Below are 13328 nucleotides of genomic sequence, written 5' to 3'. Positions count from 1 at the left end.
TCGAATGTCTATGTGTGCGTGTATTATACGTGGTAAATACATATGTACGTTGGTTAATTTTACAGCAAATGTTGATATCAACTGCAAACCAATTTCATTCGACACGTAATAGTATATGAACACCTGATTAAGTTTTTATTGAATTGGATTCAGCGATTTATGATGAACACTACACAAAAGAGTCATTTAAATACTACAAATACCCCAGTACGGAGTAACCGTAAATAAAATCACGGAATATGTCTTTTTAACACTTTTTGACAGCTCTGTCAAATTACTACTACTACTTTTTATGTCCTCTAAATCCTTCTATACTTCTTCTATTTTTAAAAGAAATCAGCATTTGTTTCCCCAAAAAAGGTCTTATCAAGATTTATTAATTAATGATGCATAAAAGCCAGATCTCGATATCGTTATTTGATATGCAAGACGAACGGTTACAACGAATATACATGCTCATACGTTCATACACAAAGACGCTACAGATCTTCAAACGTTTAGATATGTCAAAAATTTCTATTTTTAATTTATATATAAATAGAACCCAAAATCGTCGATCGAAACTGACATGACCAGGGCCTATGTTTAACGGCTTTTTGTTTAATATTGTTGACAAAGACTATTTATTCTGGACTTCAGACTTAGGTTTCTATGTTGTCTTGGGTCTGAGTATTTGTGGTACCGTCGTTACTTCTGATTTCCATAACACAAGTGCTGTAGCTACTTACATTGGGATCAGAGTAATATATGACGTGATGTTGTCTCATATTATTATTCATAAACTTGCTATTTATATCGACCTCATATTAATGTTTGATATTCTTTGTTTCAGATCCATCCGAAGGCCACGGGCACATTTCACGTTGGATAGGTGTTTAAAATCATATTAATGGTAAGAATAACTATAAGTTTAAATGCTTAACATGTTTTCGTAGCAACTTTCCAAAATCAAAAACAGTTTTGTACAAAAAATACACACGTCGAATTGAATCGAAACGTTTTAAACAAGCGTTAACGTACAAGAATATTTATTAAACAAGCAATATTTACTTAATAAAATCTATTTCACCACTTGACTAGTTTCGAACAGCGACGCGTCTGTTTCTATCTACACCGGTTGTATCCAGTATATACCAGTATAGAGCGCTATGAACTAGTATGCGTCGGTTCAGCGCCGGAATAAAACCGGCCGAATTTCGTACACACGTATTTTGTCTGCAGGCTGACAGGGGTGGACATCGCATGAATTTTCAAATAATCAGACGTACGCTGCATCTATGTAATAAAAGAGGGCCGGTACTCTGACAATTCAATTTTATAACGATATTTGCGCACGGAAAAAAAAGGATCATCGCATTTTTCGCGATATACTTACGAGTACACTTTTTTCATTTGCAACTTTTTGAAAATGTTTTCAATAGAGGAGTGTTTTTTAAACTACAATATAATCTTTATTTTATTTCACTAGTATGCTCTCTGAATACATTAATATTTTGTTTCATAAAATTATAAGCTATTTTTATTTAAATCTAAATTAATTATTGCATCAAAAATATTAACAATATATTAAAATATTATTCATACTACATAAAATATTCAATAATTTATCCCACCATTGTCAATATTATAATAGTAAAATATCTAAGGTTGTTGTCATAAAATTAAAAAAAAAATTACGTAAGCACAATAGAATAGCAAATTTTTGACTGCTCCAATCGATAATTTTCAAACACGTTGTTCGAAATACGAACGTAAAGCTATAAAGCGGAACATTAATCAAGAACAACGCAGTTTTGAATATCGAACGCCAAAAGCGATGTTATCTCGTATCAATGCATAGCCGTTACGTGAATTCAAACCGATGTTTCACAAAAGGAAATGTGTATTTTCTTCGTCTACAAATGAAATTTATCAATTTTACGTTCGTGTTCGATTTTTGTAAAAAAAAATAATCGGATAAATTAATAATAAATGAACAAACATGTTAGGAAAAAGTAAATGAAATAAATAAAAAGCGATCGGATTTTTTTTTTTCGCTCTCTATTAGTGAAATTAAAATTTGCCCTGACGAAACTAAATGCAGGAAAACTCGCACACTCTACGTCCAACTTTTTCCCGATAAGAGTGACGTGTCCGTTATGAGTTGGACAATCTACGTGTAGGTCGAAAATGCTTTCCACTGTCTTTGTCTGTACGTACGTCGAGTAAACCGTATTGAAGTATGATTGAAAATGAACTTTAATTTTTATTTCATATAACTATATATTTAAAAAAAGAACTAGTATAAAAAATTCGCTTTTGTAAAAACCGGTTTTAACCGGATATATTTCGAATATAACGAACGATATTAGTTCGTATTAATGACTTTAAATTCTATTAGAAAGCGTATCTTATAACAGATACAAACGTACATAGAAAACTGACTCCCTTTGATTTCCTGTAGAGGTTGAATGGCTTCCAATGCTTTTCCATTTGAATGTATTTATCTGCATAAATCATTGGTATTACTGGAGTCGATGAAACTGCAGTCTATAATAGATAAATTAAGTCGTATAAGCCGTATTGTTAATTTTAGTATAATTTAAAACCTAAAGCAGTGTAAATTAAACTCACAAAAAAATTATTTACCAAAATCTCATTCTGAACTTGCCTGATTGCACTAATCAATATAAGTATATAAGCACTCATTCAGACGCTATAATTCCTTTAATAAAAATACAGAGAGGCAGCTCGAAGGGGGGAAGGGGGACGGCGCAATGGGCTTCGGAAAATTCACCCGGTGAATGGGAAAACGCGGCAATAGACAAACAGCCGCTGACCCCGCGGCCCCCGTCCCACCTAACGTGCATTTTGAAATAATGCCCCCAATGCGGGAGGCATTTTTAACCGATGCTTAAGAGAGATATTATTGACCCTTTTGTGTGCGTGCGTTGATGTTTTCGTATTCAAGTTTTATCTGGCGTGAACCTCTTTTGACTTTTTTTTGATTAAATGTTATCATAGAGCGATATTCATGTATTATTTCAAAAAAAGAACGAATATCTTTATAACATATCTATAAAAAAAAGTTGGTAACTTTTATCAGTTCTATTTTCGACATAACCGGCCAGTGACATGGGCATCAATTAGCAGTGTCACATCCACACGCGTCCGAAGCAGTACTGCGCAATTTGTATAATTTACACAAATACAGTCCGTATTAATTAAATTCAGGGACCACAATAGCGTGCACAGATTTGACAGACTTATCCAATCTTAGCGTTAGCGGGTACGCACGAGGTTGTAAATCTAGTCGACGCGAAATGGCTGACCAACTCCATCCCCCCACAGATCTATGCTATGGCTGCAAAAGTGTGCGCCATAAATTTTATACAAGCTCCGATGTACGGTAAAACTGGCGCGCGTTTGTGTGTGTGCGAAAATTCGTGTTGCCGTAAGAGGAGTGGACATCGCCCGTTTTGCTTTTGTATTTCTGCCCTAGGAAATGGTATTATGCCGGCGGGCTAATCTAAATAAATCGGTAACATTGACGTGAGGTTAGCGAGCCGATAATTAAAGAGTGCTGACCGCATCATGCACTAATGAATTTACTGGTTTGTCAATCTAAGAGTAGCAATTAGGTAGGCTTTGATATCGCCAGTAATTCTCGTTAGATTCAAATGTGCGATTGATTGCTGAATCTGTTTACATATTTAGTTCGAGTTATGGCTCCTAATTACATTGATGTAACTGTATGAAGACAGGATTACTTCCTAGGACCAGAAATTAAATTTTCAATGTTTTAAGATTCAGGTATTTTTTATGTAAGAATGTTTGAATATCATGTTCTTAGCCGAAACTGTCATTACATGTCGTCTCGACCCGAATAATTCCGAAAGCGACCGACTCGAACAAATTCCATTTCGTCGTTTTTCTTAGTTACGAAGTAAAAGGCTTCCTTTCATGTAAGTTTCCATTCGGTCGGTTCAGGACGCTGAAAGAAGTGTGAACCCGGCCGTGATCGGCGCCAGTCAGGTGTGCCTAACTCGGAGACCGATGGACTTGACTACTTAGTCTGCTCCTGTCACTAATAATACGCTCTTTTTATTTCACCAACCCGTAGGCTCTACGGCGCTCCCGGCCAATCAACGTGTACCTATACTAACATTTGTTCCACCCAAAAATATACACATACATACCTATAGACAGGTATTTTGTATGCGAGCAAAAAAAGGAAAATATTCTGTATTTTTGGTCGAACAAGGACTATTAAAAAACAGGATTCGGGGGCTAGATGTCGCGCGACGTGAAACACGACGCACACAGACGCGCCTTATTAAGGACGTATTGGTTACGCACTTATATTTTACCCGTAAATGTAGCTAAAGCGGAGAGTTGTGCACAAAAACGCATCTTCCCCCTTTCCCACCCCAGCGGCCGGCGGGCGAACGAATACATTCGACTAGCCCATTTGCAATATCGCATTGTGTGAGTGTCTGTCTATACGAATCGGCGCGCGTGTGGGTGAGCTCCACACAGCCGTGAGTTTGCTTAGCCTGTGCGTAGTTTTACGTACCTACGTGTACTATGTACGCGGTATTGGTTTTCTGTACTGGGCTTTAACAAATTTCAAATTCACAAAATCGTGATTGGTCAGTATTTTGTTTGAACAAGCGGACGCACCGGGAACGGCGCGACCCAAAATTTGCTAGATAATTCGTTTAGTCGTAAAATGATGAGTTTTATCTGATTTTGTTTACGCGACGGCGTGATTGCGACGCATTGGCGTGTTTATTTGTCTCGCTTTGAGGTAAACAATTTGTAATTACTAATTCACTCAATAATGAGCGGAACGATTACTAAAATTCTTCCTATCACTCGTCCAAATTATCGGTTCAAATGAAGCAATTTGGGAGGACACACGCGCCACTAACTATCAATAACCGGAAGACAGACGTTCTAATGGCCACCTAAGAGCCCAAATATCAATTTCTAGAAAGTCGTTCGTGCGTACGACGTCACTCGGAACCCGGAAGTGCGCTACAAAAACTCAAAACCAATCAACTCAAGAAATTGAAACTTGTCCGCTCACTGTTACTTCACGATGACGGGGTCTAATTCCGAATTCCGAATTGGACTTCCTCAAGACATTGTTTAATTAGAAAAGGCATTGAAAACTGATCGACTGTACACCTTTCAGTTCACTTGTAACCTTAACATATTAAGCGGAAGAACTATTTTTCTTTTTCTTGAACAGATGAAATTGACAATAGGTTTTATGTGAGAAAATAGCAAAGTCATTTCACACATGGCCACGTAGTGAGCATATGGTGTTAAGTTAGTGATGATTGTAAATTTAATTAATCGAATTTTATTGTTCGAAATTCAAACCTTAAAGTTCTATTGAGATGTTTAATTTTGTTATAGGGTTAAGCTTGTGAACGGGTTAACCTTACTTTAGCTATGGTGAACAAACCCGAATCTTAATAAAAACACTCTTTAATCTTCTATAAAATTTAATAGGTAAATAGTAGTTACCAACGTAAGTTAGACTAGGAAACAAATTTACAAAAAAACTACGCATGTTAAAAAAGTTATCAGGCATATTTTAGGCAAAGATCTCATCATATTGAGGCGGAGGTTTCTCGCCAAATAAGCCAGATACACATGGCATATTAATCTTAAAAAAGCAAACCACATCGTAAATCTAAGACAGCTTAACAAAAACCGTTATTAAAAGAAAAAAAAAGCATATTCATATTTAATTAATAAGAACAGTGGTCACGCGACAGATGCGTAGCGACCGGTACGCCACGCGACAGCTTGTTAAACCGTTGATTTCATTCCGCTAAAACTAAAGGCAGATCGGTGTTTATAACGAATTATAGAGAACCCGACTCAATCAAGAAGTACCTTTAATTAGTAACATCCTATACAAATTCAAATAAAAGATTCTCTATTCAATATACAAGCATTATACTTACTTAAGATTATCGGATTATAATCAATCACTGTTATGATTTTTTTTCATACCCGTTTATACTTAGAGAAATATTAACCATTTCTTACATTACCAATGCGCTACCAACCTTGGGAACTAAGATGTAATGTCCCTTGTGCCTGTAGTTACTCTGGCTCACACACCCTTTAAACCGGAACACAACAATACTGAGTACTGTTGTTTAGCGGTAAAAAGACCTAAGATTTCTTGGCGAAATAACTCCCTGTTTTTTTTACCAGGGTGGTCAGGGTGTTGTAATTTGTATGATTAATCGTAAATTGTAAGGACCTTTTTGGACATTTTCGGAAGATTATATTCGCCGTATTAGTAACACCCTTTTTTATATAACAGGTCAATTTTGAGTTGGAACACTTTAGGAGAACATATGATACTTTATCAAGGTTTTTCCAGTTTACAATCTGTGCAGATTTATTATAATCTATATACGACATAAATTTACGTTGACATATGCAAATTTAATAAAATTTTGCTTTGAAATAACGAATATATTTGACTATTATTTTTATTCGGAATCCGACGCTCTAAGATACAAGAGTTATTTAGATAAAGAAAATATTGATTGACATTAATACTCTCATACAAATTTATATTCATATTCATAATTTAACTACTATACAGTAGGTATATCTACGCGTTGCAATATACGCGTGTCCATACGCTCGCAATCCGCTTAACCGATGTTATCTCTCTATTAAAATTGTACTAAACCCTTGGTAGAAATTACTCGTATCATTGAATAGCCGTTACAAACATGCTTCCCTAATCATTACACAGAATAAAACAAAGTCGCTTACCGCTGTCTGTACCTATGTATAAATCTTTAAAATTACGCTACGGATTTTGGTGCAGTTTGTTTTAGGATATCATGATTCGATAGTATATATACAATATATGATACATGGACAATATAGTAAAGAAACAATAACAAATCTAGAGTATATTTACTATCAGCATAGCACCCGTGCGAAGCCGGATCAGGTCGCTAGTCACAAATATAACAAATGACATTACTAGCTAGTTTATTACTAGATATCATTTGCCTACAACATACACGGCTTTTTACATATTACATTAAAATTCTGCCAGACATGTCCAAGAGGTACATACTCCTATACAATGATTCTTAAGCCATTACTTTAACAGTGTAAATTTAATTGTTCCGTGAATCTTGTATTATATATGACAGTCCTTATGTACACACACAAATTGAAATATATTTCAATGTTAAAATATCCAATAACTAATATAATTATATACTTTTTAGTAATTTAGTAAGTACACAAGATATTATATTTACAATTAAAGGTATACGTCGAAACGCGTTATTTATGTTGTGTCGTGTATTTCTGTTCAGCGGTAGAATGTATGATGATTTGTATCTACCCAGATGGGCTTGCACAAAACACTTTCACCCAATTAGTATTGAGTACTGAGTTTCATACTGATTGATTAATTAAATGATGATCCAAAGTACTTGTAAGAGAAGGAAAATAATGTCTAAGGCATTCCTTACATCGGGATACGATCACATCTGACAACGTCTCCCGCGCGTAACTTACCCCACACGTGTGCAAATTACTCATTATTGTTACAAGGATTCTTACAATAAAATAACAATTGTCGTAGATGAGGCGGTCTCATGGGAATATTGGCCTAGTGAAACAATGGCATTGAGACAAAGCATGACCTGTTTGCTCTCAAGACTCGCCCGTGAGGCTTAAACAATGGTTCTTACCAAGCCACAAAGGGTACAATGCGGAAGAAATCGCGCAAGACAAAACGGAACCTATCCAGATATAATATTCATGCTCAAACGCTTTGCTAGGGTTAATTGATACTTGGGCTATTTTACATTTCTTTTCATTGTTTTATTTTTCTTTTTTTTTTCGAATTGACGCATGTGTTTTATTTCTGAAAGGAGGTGGGATAGGTATTATAATTGTAGTTAATAAGGAACTGCCCGAAACAAATTTATTAGTTTATTCTGACCCTGGCCGTTTCATATTTATTACTTAATAAGACTCGTAATCCTTCTCGATTAAAAATATATATTATATTAATTTGTACTTACACAGAATAACTAATATTTCTATTTGATCCATATATTTGGCATTTGAAAATTATATTCATCTTTTAAATTTGTTTTAACGTCCCATTTATTTATATTACCAAAATTATTCGTAGCAAAATCTTCTATATATACAGGATCATTAATGTGAATGTATACGAGAATAAAAACAACACTCTTGACATAGTTAAAAAGTTTCCTTCCGAAAACGCTTTTCCCTTAACCCATCAATAGCTTAACATCCTGGCCATAGTTCTCACAATCAAAAAAAGATTTGTCACTTAAGCAGCCAAGTCCGGAAGGAGCAGTTCCCAGGCGGTGGGCCGGCAAACGATTATAATCCTTGGTGTCACTTACAACCGCTGGATGACCCTCGAGGGTGAAGCGATCGGATACGCGACGCTTTTTATATAAAAACAAATTTACTTTTTTATATATTCATGTATAGCAATACAGTTTTTTTCTCATATGACAAATAGCATAGAACAAGTACGAACTTTCTTGCATTGAAATAAAAACTTTTCAAACACGCTAACTTATACTTTCTTTAATTAAAAATGAACATACGTAATTGACACATATGGTCTGAATTTTTTTTATTATATTATTTTAAGTGATAGCATATTATTATAAAACAAGTTGCTACCTCACGTATCCGAACGCTCTTGCGCAGACGCACCGATGCCGGGCAAGCAGGAAGGAAGTGTAAGGCGAGCGCGTGAGAAGGACGCATGCGCCGTGAGAACTGACTAGCCCACTTGAGGTGTGCTTTACTTAACAAGTAAATCGATACTTTTACTTGGACAATAGTTACTCGCGGTTAGACAAACCACAATTACTTCGATACCTATTGTTTATAAAATCTTGCCTTGTGAGAAAGTTTTGTTTGCGAAGATTATTGTTCTATGTAACTTTACAATCAAACGTACAGTGCAATAGAATAGTAATATGGGTATTTTTTGTAAACATAATCATACCCAATCTATTTAGACGAAAATTAAACGTCAAGGTGACAGTTAATATCACGTTGGCACAACTTAAAATATGAATCATTCTTTAATTCCATTTCCGCAATGTTGGCAGTACGTCAATTTCACGCGACCAATAAAAAACGTTGTTCATTGAAATTTTACAAGATATCATCTCATTTGCCGGCGATAAATCAATGTGATATGAGTCAGACAGCGACAGTCGGGTTCAATAAAAAAAAAGATCACTGCCAATCGTTCCGTGCTAAAGATCAGGGTGCGTCGACCTACAAGTTTGGTACAAGCGAAGGGCGATATGTTTGTCTTAAAAACCCATTTTGTATAGTATTCTTTTAAATATTATTGAGTAAACAAACACATCTGAATTACAGATATTTTCTGTATAAAGAGGTGTTATATTTTTCATTATGAAAAACAAATAACTAAACCAGTAATTCATTAAGTTTTGATACTGGAATACTATGATTAAAAAATGACAATGATTTCTTCACTGCAACACGTGAGCTGTTTTTTCTTAGCAAGAAATAGAAAAAAAAAATATATAGAAAGAATAGGATCTTACCTCTTTTGATTCCTTACCGCGACCTCTCAAAACTCAAGCCGGCTTCACACAGCGCGACCATCAGAGTCACCGGAAGGAATCAGGGGCTCGGGACAATCTCGACGTCCGGTGCCGGAGCCGGCTTCCGGTAAGGCGTGACGTTCCGCTTCGACCTGCGCACGCGCCATTGTTAATTAGGAGATATGTGCTTTATGGGTTACACCTGTGGTTTTATAAAATTTGAATCATAAAAGATCACAGTGAAAGCAAATTCCCTATTTTTTTCCATACACTTACCAACACTGCCTCGCATTATTTTATTTCTTCTCAATAATCCAGCCATCTATGATTCTAATGGTAACTTTTAAAACGATATGCACTGTTAAGGTTTGATTTACAAATGAGGCAATTGCAGTCAACATCTCCTTTATAAACATCAGGTGGATATTTCTGCGCTTGCGCGATCACCCCCGCTAAGTTTCGTTTAAGAAGACGCGGGAGTTAATACCAAAAATAATACCTGTAGTACAATAACAAATACACTGCTTTCTCATACATCGTAAATATATATATTAGCTATAATAATATTATTAATATAAGACTCTAAAAAAACAATTGAAAAAGTTTATTCTTGATATAATAAGTTTACGTCGTAATAGTACTGTTAAATTAGAAACGCAAGAGAATACTAAAGTAATGAATTAATGAAAGAATTTTTCGCTTAGGTTGTACTTTAATATTCATTTGTAACAAATCCTTGTTCATTTTCACAAACAGAACATAATGTAATATACAAATATAAATACACTAAGTAATTTAGTTTCTTCACTTTAACACTCGGAGTTACAACTTGATTATACATTCAACGTATTGTTCTTTTAAATACCTCCTACACTCGGTCTTATATTATTACAAATGGTTTCCGTTACGCGAGAAAAGAAAAAGAATTCCAGAAAACTGGAAAAATAGAGTATAATAAGTACAAAATAGGTATATTATATAAGGATATATATAGCAATCCGAACTCTAAATAATGGATTTTTTTTAATCAAATTCTTTTTAAAGTAATTCACAGATACCATTTACAAAGTGTGTATGTGTGCGTTCAATAAAAGAAAAAAATAAATGGAGTAAAAATTTAAATACAGATAAAAAAAATACCAATTTATTTGCCTACTATTTTTTTTTTAATTAAATAAAAGTATGACTAAGGTATGGGATATGGTGATTACTTCGATAGAATCTCAGATTTAGTTTCGGTCACATCATTAATTATTCTAACATTAATGAATCAAATCATTAAGTTCTAAGCATAGTGGATGCAAATTTTCACTTATGCGACGCCTAGTCAGGGCTCATAATTGCTTTCCTTACATAATTATAATTGGCGCGAAAAGTGTGCGCATTAATTATTCATTAATCAACTCACCCCTCATTTGGCGTGGCTTGAGATACGCCGGTTAAACAAATAAGTACGCCACTATTTTTGTCTTAGCTTATTTTTATTGATTTTTCATTATTAAAAAAAAAAATCATCTTTAATTAGAATAAAATTAACTACACTCAATCAATCTTAAAAGTAACTATAATTAGAGGATAAGTCTTGACAATTACGAATCAATACATTTGAATATTTCTTTCGGTCGATCATAGAAATATTTTTCAACGTTTCTTTACGAGTCCTATTCTAATTAAAAAAACAAAAACTTTATAAAAATATCGATCGATACATCATAAATGAATTATTATTAATCGGTTCAAAGGCATATATTAAATTTAAAAGTAGTTTAAGTCATGTTTACATTTTCATCGTCACGTGTGTTGCCAGTGTAAGATTCGTCACATTGAGTGGAGGAAGGTGTGAAAATAATTTAATTATAACTCAACAGCCTAACCATGAATAAAGATAGGTTTTACTAAGCTATGTTAACATTCAAGCTTGAGGACGGAAACACTTGACCACCCCAGCTCTTGGGAGCTGGCCCCATAAAAAATGTTTTGTTTCAGACGCTCAAAAAGAAAAGAAATTCACACCGAAGCATTTACGCTTTTAAGGAAAGTCTTGTGTTAATATTTTTCCATTCAAAACGCCGTATGTTTACGAGAGCTTTCTAAGAAAATAAATGAAAGAGTAAATTATGTTGTTCAAACAACGAGCACGAGCGTATTCCTTTGCGATGCGATCGAATTACTTTTTTAATTATTTTTTTTTTTAAGATTCAAATGGAACTTTTCAATTATTGATACTTGCAATAATTAATTGAAATGATAGCTACGAATAGTGACGTATACTTATTATATAAAGGACACGTTAGACGTTCTGTTAGTATCTGTTATAAGACTAGAATGAGAAAACATGTTTTATATTGTAGTCTGTAGACCTGACTTGATACAGAACTGTCCTTGTGTGTGTCATCTTAGCCGTTAGTCTGGTGTCAATAAACGTTACATTTACTCACTCACCATACATTTGAATTGTGATAGAGTTTTGTTACTTATACAGAATTAACATCTTAGTTTCTCTCTGACTGTATCGAGTGACGTCACTTATCATCAGTTGATCAAGATTAAATAAGAACGTTTTCGAATATTTGTATTAAATTTTCTATCATATTAAACATTTTCTTTGTACGTTTCGAAGCGTAAAAACACATAGCCCATAAGTGGCAGGCAGCGTGACTATAGCGAAGAAAGTTGCCTTCAACTAGTGCAGTCTCACAAAGGAGTCAGCGAGGTGCGTGAAAGGGCAGACAATGTCATGTATCAAGTTCATGCGGAGGTTAACCAACCGTTCTCGTACACTCGCCGCCGGAACAGGAGACGTTTTATGTTATCCTGTGTTAAATATTCGTGTGGGACTTTTGTAAGATGAATCTTTAGAGTTGTTATCTTATAAAAAAAAAATATTTTTTCGATTTGAAAATGGAATTACGAAACGTAACGTATGGACGATTTTTTTAAGTTCTCGTAATTAAGAAGGCATTCATTTTAATAATATACTCTAACTAAGCTATAATTGTATTGTATGATCAAGTAACGAGAATGAATGAATGATTAGAACAGAGATAAAATGAGAATTGAATGATAAGACCAAATAAAAGACAAAGAAGAACAATCTATAATGAAACTGACCGTTTAACTATTTTCATTCTATAACAGATTTTTTTTTAGAATTCATGTTCTATTTTTAAACGTAGGTGCCGAGATAATTAAAATATATTTTTAGGACTTAATATTATTTCCTTCGCCGACTGTACTAAAACGATTACTTTACACTGAGGTAAGATTCAGAAAACATTCATTCAGACCGGGGCTACTAGTGCAATACGATATTCGCTGGGAATAATTAGAGCGCCTCAGGAGTTGCTTGGACTGCTTGAGACAATGCGTGTTCTGTTACCTTTATAAAAATATACCGCGTTTTTTGGGGATTTACGCGACGCAACTAAACACGTTTGTCTAGTACACGTTACGCAAGTGTTGTTTGAATGTTTCTAGCGTAATATTTCTGTTTCCTAATTTGAGTCCAGTTTTGTAAAGTCTCACTGATAAAATACATTTTGTATTTTTTTAAGATATAATTTGTACATCTTGAAATGAGTGCGCTTCACGATTTGACGCAATAAAAATAGTTGTAATGGAGATTGTAAAAATATATATGTAAATCATATTAATACTAGTATTATTTAATTTCCTATTCAATTGAAAAGCACAAAGAGGTTTCATAGA

At 34.3% G+C, this 13328-nt stretch overlaps 1 protein-coding gene across 2 annotated transcripts in view; it reads left to right on the top strand.

Annotated features, from left to right (window-relative positions):
• Nucleotides 1-826: 826 nt before the first annotated feature.
• LOC124538476 (homeobox protein prospero-like) overlaps nt 827-13328 on the top strand; it is a 55291-nt gene continuing 42789 nt past the window's right edge. For both annotated transcript variants that reach the window (XM_047115553.1, XM_047115552.1), the window contains exon 1: nt 827-892. The gene's annotated coding sequence lies outside the window, so the exon portion shown is untranslated. The remainder of the gene's footprint in view (nt 893-13328) is intronic.

The sequence above is a fragment of the Vanessa cardui genome, chromosome 20, assembly GCF_905220365.1.
Source record: "Vanessa cardui chromosome 20, ilVanCard2.1, whole genome shotgun sequence".
NCBI classification, from domain to species: domain Eukaryota; kingdom Metazoa; phylum Arthropoda; class Insecta; order Lepidoptera; family Nymphalidae; genus Vanessa; species Vanessa cardui.
Note: the sequence above shows the minus strand (reverse complement) of the source record. Positions and strands in the feature narration are given on the sequence as shown.